The sequence below is a fragment of the Macrotis lagotis genome, chromosome 2 (genome assembly GCF_037893015.1).
Source record: "Macrotis lagotis isolate mMagLag1 chromosome 2, bilby.v1.9.chrom.fasta, whole genome shotgun sequence".
In the NCBI taxonomy this organism is placed as follows: domain Eukaryota; kingdom Metazoa; phylum Chordata; class Mammalia; order Peramelemorphia; family Peramelidae; genus Macrotis; species Macrotis lagotis.
The window spans coordinates 330,801,473-330,822,153 of record NC_133659.1 but is presented as its reverse complement, the minus strand read 5'-3'; the positions used below and the strand labels follow the sequence as shown (position 1 = coordinate 330,822,153).

The following is a 20,681-nucleotide window of genomic DNA, read 5'->3' as shown; positions in this document are numbered from 1 at the left end:
TGGTGCAGTGGATAAAGCACCGGCCCTGGAGTCAGGAGTAACTGGGTTCAAATCCAGCTCAGACACTTAATAATGACCTAGCTGTGTGGCCTTGGGCAAGCCACTTAACCCCATTTGCCTTGCAAAAACCTAAAAATAAATAAATAAATAAAAAATACTTCAAGGATCTGTAATTTTGCTGTTGTAGCCAATCAGCTACAATCTCTCCATAACTTAGCAAGTCTTCAAGAAGAGCTGTGATGAACAATTCCTTCCTGCACCTACTTTCCATGTCTTGCCTCTCCCAGTTCAGCAAAGCTGGTCCTCAGAGAACAGAATCACAGTCCACAGACCTTACTTTACCACCCAATTCTGTATCAATCACTTCTATTACCTCTATCTCTCCCATTTGCTATGTTACTTGCTCTTCTATAGATGTTTTCAAACTCTCTCCATCCTGCTTGTTCCCCATGTTCCTGACTCTGTGATCCTGAGTCTCTCCTGAGTTCAGAGCTGACCTGGCCACCATCCCCTTGCCCTGCCTTCAGGCAAGCCTCCTCTCAAGCATCAATTCCCAGCCTCACTTACTCCCCCTACCTAAATGTTCTGTCTGGCCTTTGTCTATTTTCAAAGGAAATGCATTGAAATTATTTTCCCTTTGAGAATTTGATGAGGATCTTAGCCCCCCCTTCCCCTAACCCCTGTGATGACCCTGAACTAGACTTGAGAATTGCCAGGCTAAGTTCCTCCAAACTAAAGGGGGTGGGGGTGGAATGCATTGATAGTTCTCAGAGATATTCAAGGAGCATGTCATCTCCTTAGGGAAGCCTTCTGTAATGACCTCTCAACCTTGGGGTAAGGGAGGAAAGAGAAAAAATACAGGAGAGGAGAAAGGAACATTCCCTGTCACCAAGAAAAGATAGAAAGAAATAGATTCCCAATGAGGTGAGAGAGATTCACATTGGACCCCAGCTTAGGGCTGAGAATGGAGATGGAGAACAATGGGCATGGAATGTTGCTTATTTTAACAAACTTTGATAGTGTGTTGTTTAGCTCGGTGAATGAACATCATGATTTTCCCCATCTTCCCCCCCCCCCCCCCCCTTTGCTGCTAGGGAATTGGAATAGCCAGGTGGTATTGTGGGCACTTGCTAGACCTGGAATCAGGAAGACTCATCTTTCTGAATTCAAATCCGGTCTCAGGCTCTTCCTAGTTGTGTGACCTTAGGCAAGTCACGTCACCCTGCTTGCCTCAGTTTCCTCATTTGTCATATGAACCGAAAAAGGAAACGGCAAACCATTCCAGTATCTTAGTCAAGAAAACTTCCAAATAGAGTCACAAAGAGTTGGACATGACTGAAATTACTGACCAATAACAACCACTAGGGAATGGAGGAAATTCGTTTGTTAATTTTTTTTAATCAATAAATTTTTAAAAAGAGAGAACAGAGAGCAATGGAAAGAAAACAGGGCTTTGAGGCAGGAGATCTGGATTCCAGTCCTAGCTTTGTCGCTTCATGGGTCCAACTCCGACCTAAACAGAGGACTTTTCTACAGCTTCCTCAGTCATTGGTTATCCCACTGCCATTCTACCTCCAGTGATGACAATCCCATGACCTTCCTAGGCAGCTCATTCTGCTTTGGGTCAGCTCCTCCTTAAGAGCTCAAGATTCAAGCTGCCTCTGCAGTAGATGCCAAGAACAAAGCTAGTCCCTCGTCCCTCCTTGAGGACATGGGCTACTTTTGCCCCTTTGTATTTGGGCATAAGGAATATTCATTGAATTGACTATCCCATGGTTCAGCCAGGCCCCCAGACACTTGAACTGGTAAGCTGCCCCCCAGGCTTTTTCTTCTATAGATTAAAACCCCCTAATTTCTGCAGACAACTACCTCATTACCCTAGTTACCTAAGACACACTCCAGTGCAGTAATATCCTTCGGAAAGTGAGCTGGCCAGAGCGAACACAGTCTTCCAGCCAGAATACAAGGAATCATGGCCACTTCCAGGCTTTAGACATGAAAACCTCTCTGAATGAAGCCTCAAAGGATAACTGTTGGTTTGTAACATTTCACACCATTGATTCATATTAGCTGTGTGACCTTAGGCAAATCATTTTTCCTCTGGCTCCCCGTTTTCCCCACTAAGGACGGAGGGGAGAATATTAAGCTTCTAAATGAATAAAAAAATTGTCAGAAAGTAAGGAATATCTAGTCCTCTATCAGGCTCCAAGAAGACTAAGCTCAGTAACTAATAGAGGCTGAGGAGGACATGTGGCTGGGAAGGATGGAAGGGGGCAGACAAGCTGCCCACTGGAGTTATCACTGATATTTAATAAATATTGCTTAATTGATGAAGCAACGGCTGAACCTACAGAGCCAGCTCAAGGGGAAAGTAATGAGTAGCAAGGGAGTATACAGGGGATTACTGAGGTTTGCACTTTGATCTGCAAACAATAGGTGCTTAATAAGTGTGGATTGATTGGTGGATTGAAGAGGGAATCAGTGAACTGGCAGAAAAATCTCTGGGGACAATTATCAAATAGACTAGGTTTATGCTAAGGAGAAAGCCATTGAGCACCAGAGTTCCACTCTCAGAAAGAGTTTAATCACTGCTGATTCATGAGTTGATTGATCAAACAGATACGATATAGACATGGGGTCCAGGAGGCAGAATCCTGAGAGACCACCTGGTAAGGGCTCAGTAGAACGGTAGAGATGAGGCCTTGGTGAGGGTCCCCATCCTGGGGGCTGGGGTTGGGGCGGAAAGGGTGGCATTTGACCTGAAAAGGTAGGAATGTCTCAAGTCCTTGTGGCCCATCAGCCATGGAAGGCTCTAATTACCAGCCGGACTCTGGGCCTCCCCCCCCCCCGCCCTCTCCTACTCCCCCCCCCCGTCTCTCTCTCTCTCTCTCTCTCTCTCTCTCTCTCTCTCTCTCTCCCTCACATTCCTCTGAGAGCTGATCAGGGCTTGAATGACACCCCAGATGAGTCTTCACTATTAATTCCCACAGACAGAATGGGTCCCTTGTTCTCCAGTTCCTACACTTGGGGAAGAATGGCCAGCACCAACTCAAGAGTTAACCCTTCTCCGGCTTTCCTGGTGCCTTCACCAAGGCTGATAAGGATGGAAGGAGTCCCAGAGAGGATCAGAGATTTATGGGGGAAGTTCAGATCAAAATAGGGGAGCTCTCACCAGCCAGAATCTCCCCACCAACTCTTTGGAAGTCCAGGTCCCACAGAGAAAAGAACAAGGGACACACCAGCATTCCCTTCAAGGGGGCTTCAGAGGAGGTCTCGAGGAGCTCGGACCGTGGCCCCAGACTGATGGCCCCCTAACACCCTAGGGTGTCACTCAAGACCGCCCAGGCCTCTAGGGAACAAACAAGTGGGGCAGAGGAACTGAACTCAGTCCTCCACTCTCACTCTCATACAAGAGGGGGTTAAAAGCACAGACAGAGGCAGGACACCACCTGCCAGGGCAGGTAGCTGAGAAGAAACACTGGGGCCCACTGGCTCCTTTGGATCCTCCAAGGCCCCCAAGAATAGAGGAGAAATTGCTCAATTTAGCAAAAAAAAAAAAAAAAAAAAAAAAAATCCCCTTCCTTTCAATTCTGTAGCCCTGCCCCACCCCACCACCTCCTCAGTCTTTGCCTAGCTCAGAGAGGGGCAGAACCACAAAACTTAGAACTGCAAGAAACTTCAGGATACAACAGAGGGCTGGAGAGCCAGCAGAGGGGGGACTGGAGTGGGAGTCAAGATAGTCTACCTATTTTACAGATGAGGCAGCTGCGACCCAGAGAAGGGAAATGACTTTCCCAAGGTCACACGGTAGTGGCAAGACAGAGACTAGACTCAGAGTCGCCTGGCTCGGGATCCCTTGTTCTTTCTATGACATGTTGCTATTTCCCCTTACAAAGAAGCCCTTGGCTCCTGGCCCTGCTGCCCACCCCAAACCTAGCCAGGACCAACCCTGGATCTCCAGATATTCTACCCAATATGGGCTCTCCTTGAAGTAGGCAGTCTTTGACCCCTCCATGGTCGCAATGAAGAGGAGATGGGTCTGTCCAGGACGAACTCTCCCCTCCTTTCTCCTGACCTTCCACCATCTCCCTGAGACCTGAAGGACAGTGCCATGGGGACCACGGCCAAGCCATCTGACTGGACCTGGACCCGGTTCAGGGGATCGGCCCCTGCCCTGCCCACTTCCGTCTTCGCCTGGCTCAGCCCCACTGCTGGGCAGTCCTCTTCCGTGGCCTGATGAGCCTAGGCTGGGAGGAGGGGGAGAGCGGGGCACCTCGAGGACATTCCTCTAGGAGAGTCTGGACGCAAGTCACTTCAGAAGCTTAGGGCTCCTTATTTCAGCTGCCTCACTTACTGTATGGGGAGACTAGATGGTCACTTCCTAGGGCTGACCTTCCCTGTTCTAAGACTCCCTCCCAGCCCTGACATCCCCTGTTCTAAGGTCCTCCAAATTCTGATATCCCCTGTTCTAAGACCCCAGCTTTATAGTTCTCTATAATCCTCTGATTCATGGGCCTCAGCCTCTTTATAAATGGAGATCAGCATGAGGAATGCTGAACCTAAATACTATCCTGAAGATCAAATTTAGCAATGGGTCATCCTTGACCACACTCAAGGCCCTTCCCCATTTGGTTCCCACCTCAAGCTCCCACAGGAACACCCTTGGCTCTTTGACAAAATGGTTTCCTAGCTGTTTCCAAAAACCAGTTCTCTCCTTCAGTCTGTGCAAGAGACCCTGCTCCCCCCCACTACACATACACACACACACACACACACACACACACACACCAGTCCTCTGGAGGGCAGAGATATTAGGATCCAACTACTCTGCCTGAGCCAAACTAGATCCTTTGGATCCACTTCTGGTCTGGCCTGGCCCTGGCCCAGCTCCTGTCCAACCTGACTAGGGAGCCCCCTCCTCAGCCCTGCCCTTCTCTGAGGTCCTTTTGGATCCCTTAGCCTGACCATGATCTTCCAGATGTGTCTCATCTCTCTGCCTAGACTGTGAGCTGCTTCCCTGAGATGAGACTGGCAAACAGTAGTATTCCAGAAATACTCAGCATCTGTTGAAGTCTTTGTTGAGCTCCCATGAGAAATATGAGATTTCTTAGTTTGGACATCCCTGCCTACTCTAGTGGATGCTCACCTTCCCACTGGACCCTCCTCAACCACTCAGATCTTCCCCTAAAAAGGTTTCCTTCCTTCTATTTATAATCTGTCCTTTTAGTGATCGTATTTTTTAAAAAAAAATTTAATTCTTTTTTATTTTTATTTTAGGCAATGGGGTTAAGGTCACACAGCTAGGCAATTATTAAGTGTCTGAGGCCGAATTTGAACTCAGGTCCGCCTCACTCCAGGGCTGGTGCTCCATCCACTGCACCACCTAGCCGCCCCAATCTGGCCTTTTAGAAAGGAAGCACCATAGAGGGCAAGGGTTGTTTTCATCCCAGCACTTTGCACAAAGTGAGCTCTAATCAATGTTTGTTGATTGATCAAAGAAATGACCCAGAAAAGAGTGGCTGGTGTTCGACTCTTGGGCTCCCCAAGCCTGGGTCCAGGAAGGTGCAAGGCAGAGGCAGGAGCTCTCCAGTAACCATGGGGCAGCCCAAGAGCTCCTGGGGGCAGACTGCTGCCCCCACACAAGGGCTTCTGGGGGCTAGGGAGAGAGGAGGAGGCCAGCCCATCAGCTCTAAGGCTCTAACTCATTTTCCCTTTGACACTTTCCCTGGACTCAGGCTCCCAGAAAAATCCCCCTTGGGCCAGTTTGTAGAGCCACAGCACAATGGAGTTAGAGAATGGGAAACTGGGAATCAGCCTGGAGGGACTGGGGTCCCCTGGAGAGGAAGCTAAGAATCTCATAATGAGATTAGGACCAGTTTCATTCCATTCAACACACACATGTTCCATATCCTCGGGACTAGGCCCTGGCCTAAGTGCTTTACAGGCTTTTCCAAGATCATTTGATCTAGGAAGAGACAGGCTGAAAGAGGAAGAGAACAACAGATAAAGGAAAAAGGTGTAGTGGAGAGAAAGATGGGTGGGTGGGGAGAGAGAGGACCCTGCCTCAAATTCTATCTCTGCTACTCGGCTGTGCCCTGTGCCTCAGTATCCTTGTCTGTAAAATGAGGGATCCTTCTTCTGGAGCGGGAGAGGGAGCAGGAGAGAAATTCATGTGGGGCACATTGGGTGCATAGGGAGTGGGGAGGGCAGGTCCTGAAGGCCGAGATCTCCCCTTCCCACAGCACTTCATGAAGCGCTTTGGCACACCCTGACAATACCGGGAGGTCACCCAAACAGACAATGATGGAGTTAGATCAACCCGAGCAATCTAGAACATGCTCGGATCTTTGGGGGGCCCTTTATCCAGACGCCCCCCAAATTTCAGGTTCTGTATGAGCAGTGGCTACAACAGGCCTTGACACCCAGTTCAGCCCCAGCCCAGGTCAGGATCCAGGACCCAGGGACAGGATTCCTGTCTCTCCCCCTCCCCCGCCCCCACCACTCCCACCCCCTGTTCTTCCCTTAACCTTCCGGCTGATGTGGAGAAGTCTGCGCCAAGGCCCCAGGGCTTCGTGTTCTGAGCCAGAGGTGGGGGTGGAGGGTGGGGCAAAGGTAGGGAGGAGGGGCTGGGCGCTTCCTGTCTGCTGGGTCCCACTAGGTGCTCAGGGCTGGGTCCCCCCCGGGCACTGCTGTCTGAAGCAAAAACATCTGTCTGCTCCAGGTGGGGAGAGTCGAGCCCAGGACAAGCCTGGATCCCCAAGCTTTGTCCCTGTCGTTCCAGGACAGTTCTCATCCCAACATTAGAGCTGCCCGACACCAGGGGACCTCTGTTCCAGGCCCACCACTAACAGGCCGAGCTTTCTCATATGTGAAATAAAAGGTCAGAAAAGATCATCTCTCAGTTCACCAGTAGCTGTAATATCCCCTGTTCTAAACCCCTCCCAGCTCTGCCATCCCCTGTTCTAAGCCCCTCCCAGCTCTGCCATGCCCTGCTCTAAGCCCCTCCCAGCTCTGCCATCCCCTGTTCTAAGCCCCTCCCAGCTCTGCCATCCCCTGTTCTAAGCCCCTCCCAGCTCTGCCATCCCCTGTTCTAAGCCCCCTCCCAGCTCTAACACCTCCTGTTCTAAGCCCCCTCCCAGCTCTGACATCCTCTGTTCTAAGCCCGCTCCCAGCTCCAACATCCCCTGTTCTAAGCCCCCTCCCAGCTCTGACATCCTCTGTTCTAAGCCCGCTCCCAGCTCCAACATCCCCTGTTCTAAGCCCCCTCCCAGCTCTGACATCCCCTGTTCTAAGCCCCCTCCCAGCTCCAACACCTCCTGTTCTAAGCCCCCTCCCAGCTCTGACATTCCTATTCTAAGGCCCCTTCCAGTTCTGATATTTCCTGTTCTAAGACCTTTCCAAGTTCTAATTTGTCCCGTTCTAAGGTCCCTTCCACTCTGACTTTTCCCGTTCTAAAGTTTTTCTTAGTTTGACATTCCAGTTCTAAGCTTCCTCCCAGATCTGACATTCTTCAGTTCTTTAATGTGTTCAATGCTGTTTAGTCACCAGATAATAAAGAGAGCTCTGGCTCGGAGACTCCATCGACTTTCCATGGTCCAAGTCCAGCCCAGAGATGGCCTCCAGCAGAACCGTGAAACCCAGAACCCAAACCTGAGGGCTCCTGGTCTATCTCTGGGCCCCTCTTCTGCCCCTTTGTCTCTGTTGCCCCTTTTCCTTCCTCTGCTGAGAAAGCAGGATTTGATTCAGGCTCAAGTGAGCCATCCTTGTTGCCTTCCTCCAAAGCCCTTGGAAGCTCTTGTTTCTCTCTTTTGCTTTATGTCCCAGATTCTCTTTTTCATGGGTTTTTCTTTCATTTCCCTTGCCAGTCTCCACCCCGTGGGGAGCATCATATTTTAAAACAGATGGTTGTTCTCTGGGCTCGTGGAGGGTCAGTGATCCTGGCTGTTATGGAGTGCCATCTCTGATTCTGACGCTGGGCTACAAGGGACTCTGAAATCAGCTCTTTATTGTAAAGAGGAGAAACTGAGGCACAGAGAGAAAGGGCTGGCCTGGGATCAGAGTAAATTAGGAGCAAGGCTGGGTCTCCAAAGCAGTCTCCTGATTCTCAGTTCAGAGCCCTGTCTACCAACCACCTCATCATCATCTACAGGTGAAGGTGAGTTTCCACTGGGTGTTGAGCTGGGTTCACCTCAGCCAATCACATCAGTCAGAGAGCTGGGTTCACCTCAGCCAATCACATCAGTCAGATGGACCAAGAGGGTCCATGAACTTGAGTAGAAAAAGAATTACAACTTATTTTAATAGAATTCGTTTTCTTTGTAATTGCCTTTTAGTTTATACCTTTAAAAACTGGATTCTGAGCAGACTAACCGCCGGACGCATCTAGAACCCACACAAGATGGTGAAGCCCACTGGACCAGATGCTTCCAAGGCTCCTTCCAGCTCTGGAATCCTACAGGCTAGAATCTGAGCCCAATTCCAATTCTGAGTTTGTAATTTTGACATTGCCTTCAACTCCCCACACTTGAAAGAAGGATTTTCTTCCATTTGCATGTACATTGACTCTTGAACATTGGCCAACCCCTCTGGCTAATGACAGACATTAACCTGCTGTTAACATTAACAGTTATAAATACAGAGGTAAGGACTCCCATAATCATCCTGGGGGACTGGAAAGAACCTTTGGGATCATTGAGTCCAACCCCCTCATTTCACATAGGAGAAAGCTAAGGGTTGTCCAGGGTCACAGTGAATGAGCAGAGCTGGGACTGGAATCCAGATTTGGGGTCTCTCCAATCAGGGCTCTCTTCATCACACACACCACTGAGGCCAGAACCATGTTCCCTGGTGCATCCAAATCAATGTATTCGAATATATTTAAGGAATGTAATAAATAAACTTAGTTTAAAGATAGGGAATGATACCTTTTCCTGCTCCTTTGCAGAGATAGGGGCCCACAGTCACAGGACATTACATGTAATATCAGATTTTTTTCGATACGCTGATCAGTTTAGCAAATTTTTTCCTCTTCTTTGACTTTTTACAAAGTCTGTGCTATAAAGGATGGATCTTTGGGAAGAAGGCGGAAGGAATACAGGGGAGAATCTGGGTCATCTCAAAACAAAAACAATCTGCAAAAATCTTATTAAGAAGTAATAAATCAAGGATCTGTGACTTGGTCTGTTTGGGTATGCCCTCCACCAAAGGACATAGATTGTGACTCCTCCTTGGCTTAGGAGCCACTACTCCTATCTCACCCCCCCCCTCCCAAACTGGGGATTAATATTCAAAGTCATGAGGCTATCTGAACACAGACAGGCTGGTCCTAGGATGATAGACACAATCTACCATGTTCCAAGTCTTTCCAAATTGGTTGACCCTAACAAAACTTGGGGTCTGTTGGCACAACCTTCACAAAGTGGGACAATCAGAGTTCCAGATTTGGAGTTGGGAAGACCTGGATTCAAATTCCAGCCCTGGTGACATTCTAATTTTGTGATCCTCTTCTCTAAAAAGAGGCTAGATTGGTTATCTCTACCATCTCTTTCCTCCCTAGAACCATGATTCTATGAACTCAGGTTCAGCTCTGTGGTAAGTTGAGGCACCAGGGGAAGGACCTGAGTGGAGGATACACCAGATGTAACGTGGAAGAGCCAAAAAAGGAAACTGAGGAGGAGCGGCAGGTAAGTAGGAGAAGAACTTGGATGGGGTGTGGTGGGAGGGGGTCCCAAAAACCTAGAGAAAATAGAGCATCAAGGAAGAGAAAAAGATCAGCAATGTCAAAGGCCGCAGCGATGTCAAGGAGAATGAGGATAGAGGGCGGTTAGGTGGTGCAGTGGATAGAGCACTGGCCCTGGAGTCAGGAGTCCCTGAGTTCAAATACAGCCTCAGACATTTAATAATTACCTAGATGTGTGGCCTTGGACAAGCCACTTAACCCCATTGCCTTGCAAAAAATAAAATATTAAAAAAAAAAGAGAGAATGAGGATGGAGAAAAGATCACTGGATTTGGCAACTAAGAGATTGCTGGTCACTTTAGAGGAGTTTCAGTGAAATGATAAGGTTTGAAGCTAGATTGAAAGGGAGAAAGGAAGAAACTGCTCATACCTTTGACCCAGCAATACCAACACTAGGCCTATATCCAAAAGAAATCATAAAAAAAAAAATGGGAAAAGTCCCACATGTTCCAAAATGTTCATAGCAGTTCTTTTGGTAGTGGCAAAGAACTGGAGATTGAGGGGATGCCCATCAGTTGGGGAATGGCTGAACAACTTACGGTATATGAATGTTATGGAGTATTATTGCTCTGTAAGAAACCATGAATGGTTGGACTCTAGAGAAGCATGGAATGAATTACAGGATCTGATGCTGAGCGACGGGAGCAGAACCAAGAGAACACTGTCCACATTAACCACAACACTGTGAGCTGATCAAGCTTGATGGATGCAGCTTCTCTCAGCAGGAGAGATCTGGGACAGTCCTAGGAAACCGGCTATGGACAATGCCGTCTACACACGGAAGAGGAAACCCCGCCACAGAATCTAAATGTACATACTATGCTCACTTTTTTAAAGCTTCACATATGCTTTTCCCTCCTATCTCATAGTTTTCTTTCTTTACCCTTAGTCCAGCCCTAATTCCTCTTACACAAAATGACTAATACGTAAATACATATTAACACAAATGTACATGGACAACTTTTATCAGACTGTTCACCACCAAGGGGAGGGGAGGAGAGAAGGGAGGGTAAGTAGAAAAATATGTAACTTATAAATTTGCAAATGGATGAATATTGAAAAACTACCATAGCATGTAACTGGAAAAAAAAATATCAATTTTTTGAAAAGACAGAGAGAGAGAAAGGGAGAGGAGAGAAAGTTGAGGCGCTTCTTGTAGATGGATTTTCCAAGGAGTTTAGCTACAAAGGACAGAAGAAAGCTAGGACCATAGTTATTGGGGAAAGAAGGATCAAGTGAGGATTTTTCAGAATGGGAGTGATATGGGCCGTATTTGTAGGCAGTTGGGAATAAGCCAGTAGAGAGAGAGTGGATGAAAATAAGTGAAATAGTGGGGATGACAGAGCGGGCAATCTGTTGGAGGAAATGGTATAGAATAGATCACATGAACAAGTAGAGGGGTTAACCTACCCTCCACTTTTTCTTTAAACTATGAGACAAGGGTCTCAGATGAGAGAGGGAGAGGAGGAGAAGCCATGGGAGAGTGGAAGAGCCATCATGGAGAACAGGTGAGTAAGTGGATAAGGAAGGTACATATAGTAGAATTGCTGAACAGCACTGAGGGCCCAGTTGAGGTTGGGTAACAAAATTTGTACTGGACCCAACTAAAACAGTTGTGTGATTTTTCTCCATCTTCTTTCAGCAGTACATATATTGGAACAAAAGTCTGATAACTCAATTGATGAAATGATATGGGAGTAAGGGACTCAAGGGAGGAGGATAGTAGAGTTGAAATGGTTCACCAAGAAGTCATTATGGGAAAAAACAAAGAGAGTGGTTAGTGTGAGGGGAGATGACCTGTGCAGGAGAGAATTGAAGTGGTCAAGAGATGGGTGCTCCCGGTGCAGATGAAGAGAAAGAAGTCAAAAAGTCAGTTGATTATGGCTGGATTAGGGAATTCCCGATTTCTTGACCATAGGCATGGGACATTTGTGTGATGAAAGGTATAGTCATTTTTGTGTGTGGTTGAGGTGAAATGAATGAGGAGGAGCAGCTAATGAGAAATGAATAGGCTGGGGTATTGAATGGATAGAGTATTTGAGGGAGAGGCTATAAATTAGACAGACAGACAGACAGATAGACATAGATAGATAGATAGATAGATAGATAGATAGATAGATAGATAGATGATAGATAATTAGATAGATAGATAGATAGATCTTCCCTAGAATGAGGGCTGGAGTTGGTGAAGAGAGAAAAATTGTGAGCAATGCACTGACTTCACTGAGTGATGAGGCTCTCCACTCAAGTCTGGCTCCATAGTATGGCGGCAACTCTAGGTTCTCAAAGGGGAGCACAAATAGGAGTCGCTCTTACCAAAACTGGAAAGACTTCAAATTGCCAGATCCAGTTCTCTGAGTCTGCAGACAAATCCAGCCTGGCCAAGGGTGCAGTGATCATGACCAGAAGCTTGGCCGGTGGGCACTAAGTTTGGTTAAACAAGGTGGTGCATGCAGATCATCCACCAAAGAGTGGAGGTGTTGGGAGCTGGAAGGGTGGGAAATCAGGAGATCCTACAAGTCCTTTAAAGGGAGGTTCACAAAGTATGTGTCACTCCTCTGCTCAAGAAACCAAAGCAAGTATAACCATTTGGCATTTAAAAATCTTCCCAACCTGGTTTCTCTTTCCAGACTTATTCTATATCTTTGTCTTCCATATTCTCTACAATCCAACTAAACTGACCATTTCCTTGTTCTTCAAAGAGAATACTGCTTCTCCTACATCTCTGATTTTGTACTGGCAGCCCCCCCATGTCTGAAATGCTCCTCCTCATTTCCATGTTTACAATCCCTAATTTCCCTCAGCTCCAATGCTGTCTTCTACCCAAGGCCTTTCCTGATCTGTACCTGCCTCCCTTGCAAAAATATCACTTTATACTTACTTTGCACAAATTCTGTACATCTGTGTATATGTAGAGGCAGTATGGCACAGTAGGAAGAGGACATCACTGGGCCTGGATTGAAATCTCAGCTTGGCCGCCCCTAACCTCTAGGACCTCAGGGAAACCACTCTCTCTGGGCCTTGGTTCCCTTATCTGTAAAATGAAGAGGCTGGGCTAAAACAGAGGCTCTTCAGATGGAGTCTAGGACCTTGGTTTTTTGTTGTTGTTGTTGGTTTTTAGCAAGGCAGATGGGGTTAAGTGACTTGCCCAAGGCCACACAGCTAGGTCCTTATTAAGTGTCTGAGACCGGATTTGAACCCAGGTCCTCCTGACTCCAGGGCCAGGGCTCTATCCACTATGCCAACTAGCCTCCCCTATGACCTTGTTTTCAAAAATATTTTGATTGCTATATGTTAATATAATTGAATTCCTTTTTAATCCTATATTTTATTTTACACATTTAAAAATATGATTCAGAGAAGTCTATAAGACTGATTGGCAGAGGGGTCTGGTCACCAAAATAAGGTGAGGAGCCTGTAGAGATGACATGAGGTAACAGATCTCTGACCCGGGGCTCTTTACCTAATAGAATGTAATGCAGGCAGAGCCCGGCTTATTTTTGTTCTTCTCTCATCGATATCCCCACGTTCCCAGTAATGTCATTAACAGAACTCTACCCCAATTCAATCGAACATCATAAATATTGAGTGCTGCTTAGCAGTCACTGGCCAAGAGATGGAAGAGAGATGAAGATGCTCTACCAGAAAAATGTCAAGAAATGGAAACTCAAGGGGAGCCCATCCACTGGGAGCTGCGGGGGTCTAATGAAGCGCAAGGCTTCCGGGTTGTGGCCATGAAGAGATGCTTTCAGAGAAACTCAGGGAAGACTTGTCTAAACTGATTCAGAGTGAAGGGAGTAGAATCAGAAGAACACTCCATACCAAGACAACAACAAGGTGGAGACAAACAACTCTGAAAGATGCAGGAACACTGGTCACTCCCAAGTGAACCTGAATCACTTCCTAACAGAGAGCAGAGGGAGCACTAGGCAGAATGAGACACATTTTTGGAAATGATCAATATGGGAGTTTGGGTTGTTTGACTAGATTTGCTCAAGAGGTTTGCGTTTTTCTTCCCAGTTTGGGAATGGAGGAGAAAATGCTTGATAATTAAAAAACATGAATGTAATTTTAAAATGTATAACCCTAGCCTCTAGCATTCTGACTGGCACATAATTATTCAGTTCAGAAGAGGATACTGAGATTCAGAGAGGCCATGACTGGTCCACAGTCACACACCTAATAAATGGCAGGGCAGGAGGTTGGTATCAGAGTTGTTTGACTCCAAGTCTAGAGTTCCCAGGGAGAGAAGGAACCAGTTTTCCATCCCCTCCCCCATGACAAGAAGGTCCGCAGAGGGACAGCTCAACATTATAGTCAAGGGGATTCTGTTGGGACAACAGGAAGGTGAGACAGAGAGGGCTGTGTGATCCAGGAAGGTGGCAACGTGTTCTCAAGTTTCCAAGAACAGGCAGACGTCAGCCCTCCTCCCCCTGCCCAGGCATGTCTGTGTTCAGCCCGAATCCAGGACAGCCAGAAGTCCCTGTCCTGGACCCTACAAGGGCAGAGTTGGGGGACGGTACGGCAGGCCCACAGAAGGTTCAACTTGATTGCCACCCTTTGGCCGAGGTCAACAGCCTCTTCCTCTTGTGGATCCCAACCCTCTCGGGCCTTCAAGAACATTCCTCCAGGAAGCTGATCTCTGGGAGCAGACTCACAGATTGTTGCTGATCCTTTGTTCTCAAGGAGAACCAGAGAAGGAGTCAGGGAGTTCTTCCAGGGGCAGTGGAGGGGGAAGTCCCGCCTTGGACACTTCCTAGCTGAGTGACCCTGGATGGGTTTCAGATTCCTATTTGGAAAGCCAAGGGGGTTGAACTCAACAAATCCTAAGATTCCTTCCAGCTCTAAATCCTGTGGTCTCTCAGAGCCACTGATGTAGATGTGGAGATAATGGTTCAAGTCCCAACTTAGTGACCCTAGGGAAGCCATGTCCATTTTGGTCATCGGTAAAAGAGGCTAATATTCACACTGAGCATTTGGGTGAAAGTGGTTTACAATCATGATGGAAATAAGAGCTGCATTCACCCTATAGTTGGCACCTGGCATGTGGCCTCCCCTGGAAGGCTGTAGGACTTCTCTGGCCTCACTCACAGGGCCCAGGATGGCATGCCCCAGAGGAGTGACTGAAGAGAACTGGATTGAGTTTGCTTCAGTCGAGAAGCCCACTTTACAAAAGGTACAATGGTGCCAGATGCAGTGGGAGGGACCCTCCTTAAAAACGTGTCATTCAAGGCTTCTCTTTTGTTTCTGCCACCATCCGATGTGTGCATGGGGTTGGGGTTCTAAAGTCCCCAAGGCTCTGCCCTCAAACTCTCCTACAAACCCTAACTACTCACACCTGCAAGTAATCATACAACAGCCACTACAATAGCTAGCATTTTGATAGTGGTTTAAACTTTGCCAAGCATTTCACACCCATTATCTCATTTGATGCTCATGACAGCCAGGGTGGGAGGTGCTATTGTTATGCCCATTTTACAGATGAGGAAACCAAGGCTGAGTGAACTTAAATGACTTGCCCAGGACCACAAAGCTAGGGTCTGAGGCAGGATCTGAAGAAAGGTCTTGCCAACTCCAAGGGTCTCTTCATCATGCCATTGGCTGTCTCATGTACAAACCCCAGGAGATGGCAACAGAACACACAATATACTCCCATAGGCTGCCAACACCCAACTAGACAACTCCCAAAGTCCACAACACTGCCTCCCCACTTCCCAGTATTCCCTAATTCAATGCCTCCAGGTTCAACTGACAAGCCTCCCCCCCACATATTCCTTGAAACAGAAAAGATCCCCAGAACATCATTGCATTTTCCTCTAACTTCTGGAAAAAAACCCTTCCATGCTCTGACCCGGTCTTGGGGAAGCCATTTCCCCCCCTCCCCCATGTCTCTAGTCTGAAAGGGCCCTTGCTGGGTTGGGGGGACGCTCATGCTCTAGGAGTGGGAGATGGGAAGGATGGCCATTCACAGCCTCTGGGCACACCCAGGGGAGTCCATGGGGATCAGGGTGGGGTTCCCTTTAAGCATGCCAAGCCCAGCAAAAACAAATTAGAGGGGAGGGGACCAATAGCTTGCTAATCCTTCATTTACAAAAGGCTCCTTCACAGACTTGGAAGGGAGGAGGGGAGGGGGAGAGAAATGCTGGGAACTCTAGGGTTAAGAGTCAAGGAGCCTCAAGGAATGGGGATAGACAACAGCCTGGACTGACCTAGGCAGTCCAAAGAAGCGAGAGAGGCCATTTACAGACATTTGATTTGCCTGGCCAACCTTAGGAGTAAATGGAGAAGAACCATAGAAACAAACACGAATTCAGGTCTGCAAGAGACCTTAGAACATGGAATGACAGGACTGGAAAGGACCTTGGAACATGGAATGGCAGAGCTAGGAAGAGCCTTAGATCAGGAAAAGACAAGACTAGGAAGGACCTTAGATCAGGGAATGGCAGATCTGGGAAAGGTCTTAGAACATAGAATGTCAAAACTTGGAGGGACCTTAGAACATAGAATGACAGGCCTGGGAGGGAACCTAAGAACATGCAATGACAGGCCTGGGAGAGACCTTATAACATGGAATGATAGGCCTGGGAGAGACCTGAGAATATGGAATGACAGGCCTGGGAGAAATCTTAGAATGTGCAATGTCAAAACTTAGAGGGACCTTAGAACATGGAATGGCAGGACTGGGAGGGACCTTAGAACACGGAATGGCAGGACTGGGAGGGGCCTTAGAACATGGAATGGCAGGACTGGGAGGGACCTTAGAACATGGAATGGCAGGACTGGGAGGGACCTTAGAACACGGAATGGCAGGACTGGGAGGGGCCTTAGAACATGGAATGGCAGGACTGGGAGGGACCTTAGAACATGGAATGGCAGGACTGGGAGGGACCTTAGAACACGGAATGGCAGGACTGGGAGGGGCCTTAGAACATGGAATGGCAGGACTGGGAGGGACCTTAGAACACGGAATGTCAGGACTGGGAGGGGCCTAAGAACACGGAATGGCAGTGCTGGAAGGGTCAGGGAACAACAGAATTAGCAAGAGCCTTAGACCAGACTGTCAGAGCTGGAAGGATCATGGAACATCAGGGGACTATAGAAATCAGCTAGTCTCCCACTTTCACTCTACAGACTCTGAAAGGAGGAATGACTTGCTCCCTTGATGGAATCAGTGGTTAGCTGGGATTTGAGCCCTCCCTCGAGGGTCCTAGAAGCTTCCTTTCATCTCCCAGTCAGGGAGGAGGTGAGGAGAAGCCCATCCTTAGAGACTGAGCCCTTTGGCTTAAGAGCCTGTGTTCTGTTAAAGTGCAAAATGGTGGGGAAGAGAGCATGAGACTCTTATGGGCCACTGACACCTCTCTGAATAAATGTGTCAGGCCCTTTTTTAGGAGCATGTGCTAAAGGCGGGCTGAGAAAAGAGGGGGATCTGGGTTGGCCTGATGGAAATAGGAGTGGGGGCTCCCTAGAGAGATGCTCTTGGGTTGCATACTCCTCTTCCCTCTGTACCTCAGATCTCTCCAGGGACAGATGCACAGTTTGAAGCTGCCCCCCCAAAACAGAGCCAAGGCTGTACCTCTCAAACTCTGGCCTCTAAGAGAAATGAGAAGCTCCATAACTTCTTCCTCCTCAGAGTGGCCCCTGACATTTTGGCAGGAGGGGAAGTATAGGGGGGGCTGCAGACAACTTTGAGATCACAGAATCTAAGACCTAGAAACACAAGAAGCCTTAGAGGATGTCCACTCTATTCCCTTCATTTTACAGAGAGGGAAACTGAGGCCAGGGAAGTGAAGTGATTTGCCCCAAATCTTACAGATTCTCTAACTCCAGAGTCAAAATGTGAGGAGTCAGAGAAAGAAGCATAGGAATGGGGGTGGGGATGGGGGGGCAGAGTAGGAAGGAGTGTCTACTCCCTGCTCCCTAAGCCCACTCTGACTACTGACTTGCATGTGCTCACACACACATACACACACACACACACACAAACACACACACCACACCTCCACTGACCAACAATCCTTTTGAGAACAGATAGACCAACCTTTGGCAGTGTATGGACTCAATCTGATGGTCGGGGATGGGAGTCCCCCCAGCTCTGGACACTCCTGAGCCATCACATCTCCAGACCTGGAGAGGGAAGATGGGACTCCCCAAAGGAGGAGAGGACAGATACACACTCCTTCCTCAGCCTCCCCCAAACAGGGATCTCTATTCCTGTCCTGTCCCAAGGCCCTGGGACAGAGGGGCCCCAAGAGCTACGGGGAAAAAGAAACGGAAAACAGGGGGACCCACCGAGAGCAAGAAGCCGGGGCTGGAGGCTGTCAGCAGCAGGAGGGATGGAAGGAGGGAGGAAGGGAGGCCAGACCAGGCCAGGAGGCTGCCTCTGAGTGGGGCGCCTGTCCCATCGGTTCTGAGGCTGGCCCGCCGGCTGCTCTCAAAAAGCTTTTTATGTGAGAGAGTGTGTGTGTGTGAGTGTGTGTGGTGCACATCACATGATTGCCGTTCACCTGTATTTCGAACAAAGACGGCTCACTGTTTCAAGGCCCCAAACCCGAGCCCAGGCACAGGGAAGAAGGGCGGGTAGAAGGGGTGGGGGTTGGCCACACTGGGGGTGGTGTCGAGGAAAACTGGGGGGGGATTGTCAGAGTCCAGCGAGGGAGAGAAAGAGAAAAAACTCTTATCAAACTCCTAATTCATTGGTCTCCTGAGCCTTGACACACTGGTCTGATTGTCTGGTCTGGGGTGTGTGTGTGTGTGTGTGTGTGTGTGTGTGTGTGTGTGTGTGTGTGGCTTTACAGTGTCCATCCCCCCTCCACTACACCCCCCAGCCTTCTCTGTATGTGCCTCTTTCATTGTGATCCACCCCCCCTTAATCTGGCCTTCCCTGGCCATGGATTGGCCTATGCCCCTTACCCCAGACAGGACCCCAGGACCAAGAGCTATCTGATCTCACCCAGCTGCTGCTGGGGCTCAGGTGTCCGGGATCCCTGCTCTCCTGCCCCGGACTCCAGCTTAAAGGGGCCTCCCCACTTCTCCTTCCTCCTTCTGCTCCTTCTTCCCCCGCCTCCACCTTCTTCCCCACACCAAGCCTGAAGACCACAGGAAAGGAGAGTTGAAGACCTGGGCTGGGAGACCAGAGTGAGACAGGCTTTGGGAGAGATGCGGGGTGGGGTCCCAAAGATCCACCGTTGAAAACCCAGAAGGGGCCAGGTATCACATGGACAGAACAGAAGAAGAGAGGTGCTCCGGGGTCACCAGATCCAGGTTCAGCTCCTCCTCTGGTGCGACCCGAAGCACCTCAGCCTCTCTGGGCCTCATTTTCTCAACTGTCAAAGAAAGGATTTGGGATTAAATGGTCCCTGAAGTCCCAGGTTCCAGGATCTTATTGGGGGGGGGGGGCATGAGGAAGGTAAATGGAGGCAGAATGAGAAGAGAAAGCTCTAAGGACAGAAAGGTGGCTAGAATCAGGAAGAGAGAGGGGAAGCAGAGCAGACAGGAGACGATGCTGGTGCACCCTGGGGAAGCCGAGTGGATGGAGACACTGGATCTGGGATTTCAGGACCCTTTGAGTCCCCAAAGGCAACTGGACATATGAAGTGTCCAAGATCATGCAGAGACCCCGGTACCAGGGCCCAGGGCTAGAGCGAAGGGACACTGAAGAAAATTCTAGTGGATTTGAGGTTCCCCAAGCTCTCTGCTTAGGTCTCCCTCACCCTGGACCCATGCTCCTTCTCCCATTCACCTTCGCCGTGGCCGAGTCAGGGCTGAGGCCGTCAGAAGCAGGGAATTAGGGGGGCGGGGGGGACTGTCTCTTCTCTCCCCTTCCTCTTCCAGAGCTTGCAGGGATCCCTGCCTCCAAGGCCCAGGTACTGGAAATTCTGTCAGCGTGGGGGGAGGGTGAATATTCTATCCCCCCTCCCCTCCCCCCTCTAAATTCCCTAGCCGGACAGAAAAGAGACATTTGAGGGTGACACGGTGGCCACACCCTCTCCCCCACCCCATCCTTCCCATCCTGTCCCCCTTGCCCCAGGTTAGCTCCTCCAGTGAACTGGGGCTAGGAGCTGAGGGGGAAGGAGGAGAAACAATCAACTCAGTGTTCCCAGACTGGGACCACCTCCCCAAGAGCAGGTCTCACATAGGCTCCCCCATTCCAAGCCACCTCCACTCTCAACAGCCTCCCCTCCACCCACCCAGAGCAGGCGCATAGGAGACACAGAACATCAGAGCTGGGGGGCACTTAGAACAAAGGGGATTCGGAGATGGGGGGCTCAGAACAGGGAATGTCAGAGCTGGGGGGCCCTCAGAAAAAGCCCAGAATTTGTCAGAACTTAGAACACAGCCCATCGGAGCTGGAGAGGAAGATGAGAACATGGTCAATGTACAAGATTGGATTGAGGGGTTCCTTATTGCACCCTACATCTTAGTGAGCCCTTGGTCTTTCCCTTCCTTTCTCCTCCTTCCTCCCTCCCCCCACCCCAGCAGACCCCAGACTCGGCAGGGGGTCAGCCCCTTTTCACAGGGGCTCTGGGCTATTTGGAGCACCCTTAGACACCCCATCACAAATGAAGGGCCTCCCCACACCAAACCTCCATCTTCACTCCTACCCTGGGGCATCCTGGGAGTTGTAGTCTCCCTCACTCCACATCACATCCCCAAGGATTGGGGAGGACCCTCTAAAGTAGTCAGACGCTCCCTTCTCTTAGCTTCACTTGTCCTGGTCCTTACAACAGGCCAAGGATGGAGACCTTGCCCCCGGGGGCCTCAGTTTCCTTTTCTATTGGCCCCATCTCTAAGGCCTCTGACATCCCATGTTCGAGGGGTTCTCCCCGGACCAGCATTCTGGGGGGTTCTGAGTCCTTCCCAACTCAACACCCTTTAGTCTGTGATCACTTAACCCAACGGCTACTTGAAGCATCAATGCCCCCAGTCTTAACGCAGGAAGAAAT

At 49.1% G+C, this 20,681-nt stretch overlaps 2 long non-coding RNA genes across 3 annotated transcripts in view; one reads left to right on the top strand and one right to left on the bottom strand.

Annotated features, from left to right (window-relative positions):
* Window positions 1-18,150, bottom strand: part of LOC141515391 (uncharacterized) — a 52,245-nt gene extending 34,095 nt beyond the window's left edge. For both annotated transcript variants that reach the window (XR_012476318.1, XR_012476319.1), the window contains exon 1: window positions 18,028-18,150. This is a non-coding gene — a long non-coding RNA (uncharacterized LOC141515391). The remainder of the gene's footprint in view (window positions 1-18,027) is intronic.
* On the top strand, window positions 7,788-10,652 carry LOC141515393 (uncharacterized). Its single transcript, XR_012476320.1, has 4 exons — window positions 7,788-8,155; window positions 8,334-8,640; window positions 9,557-9,683; window positions 10,361-10,652. It is a non-coding gene; the product is annotated as an uncharacterized LOC141515393 (long non-coding RNA).
* Window positions 18,151-20,681: the final 2,531 nt, after the last annotated feature.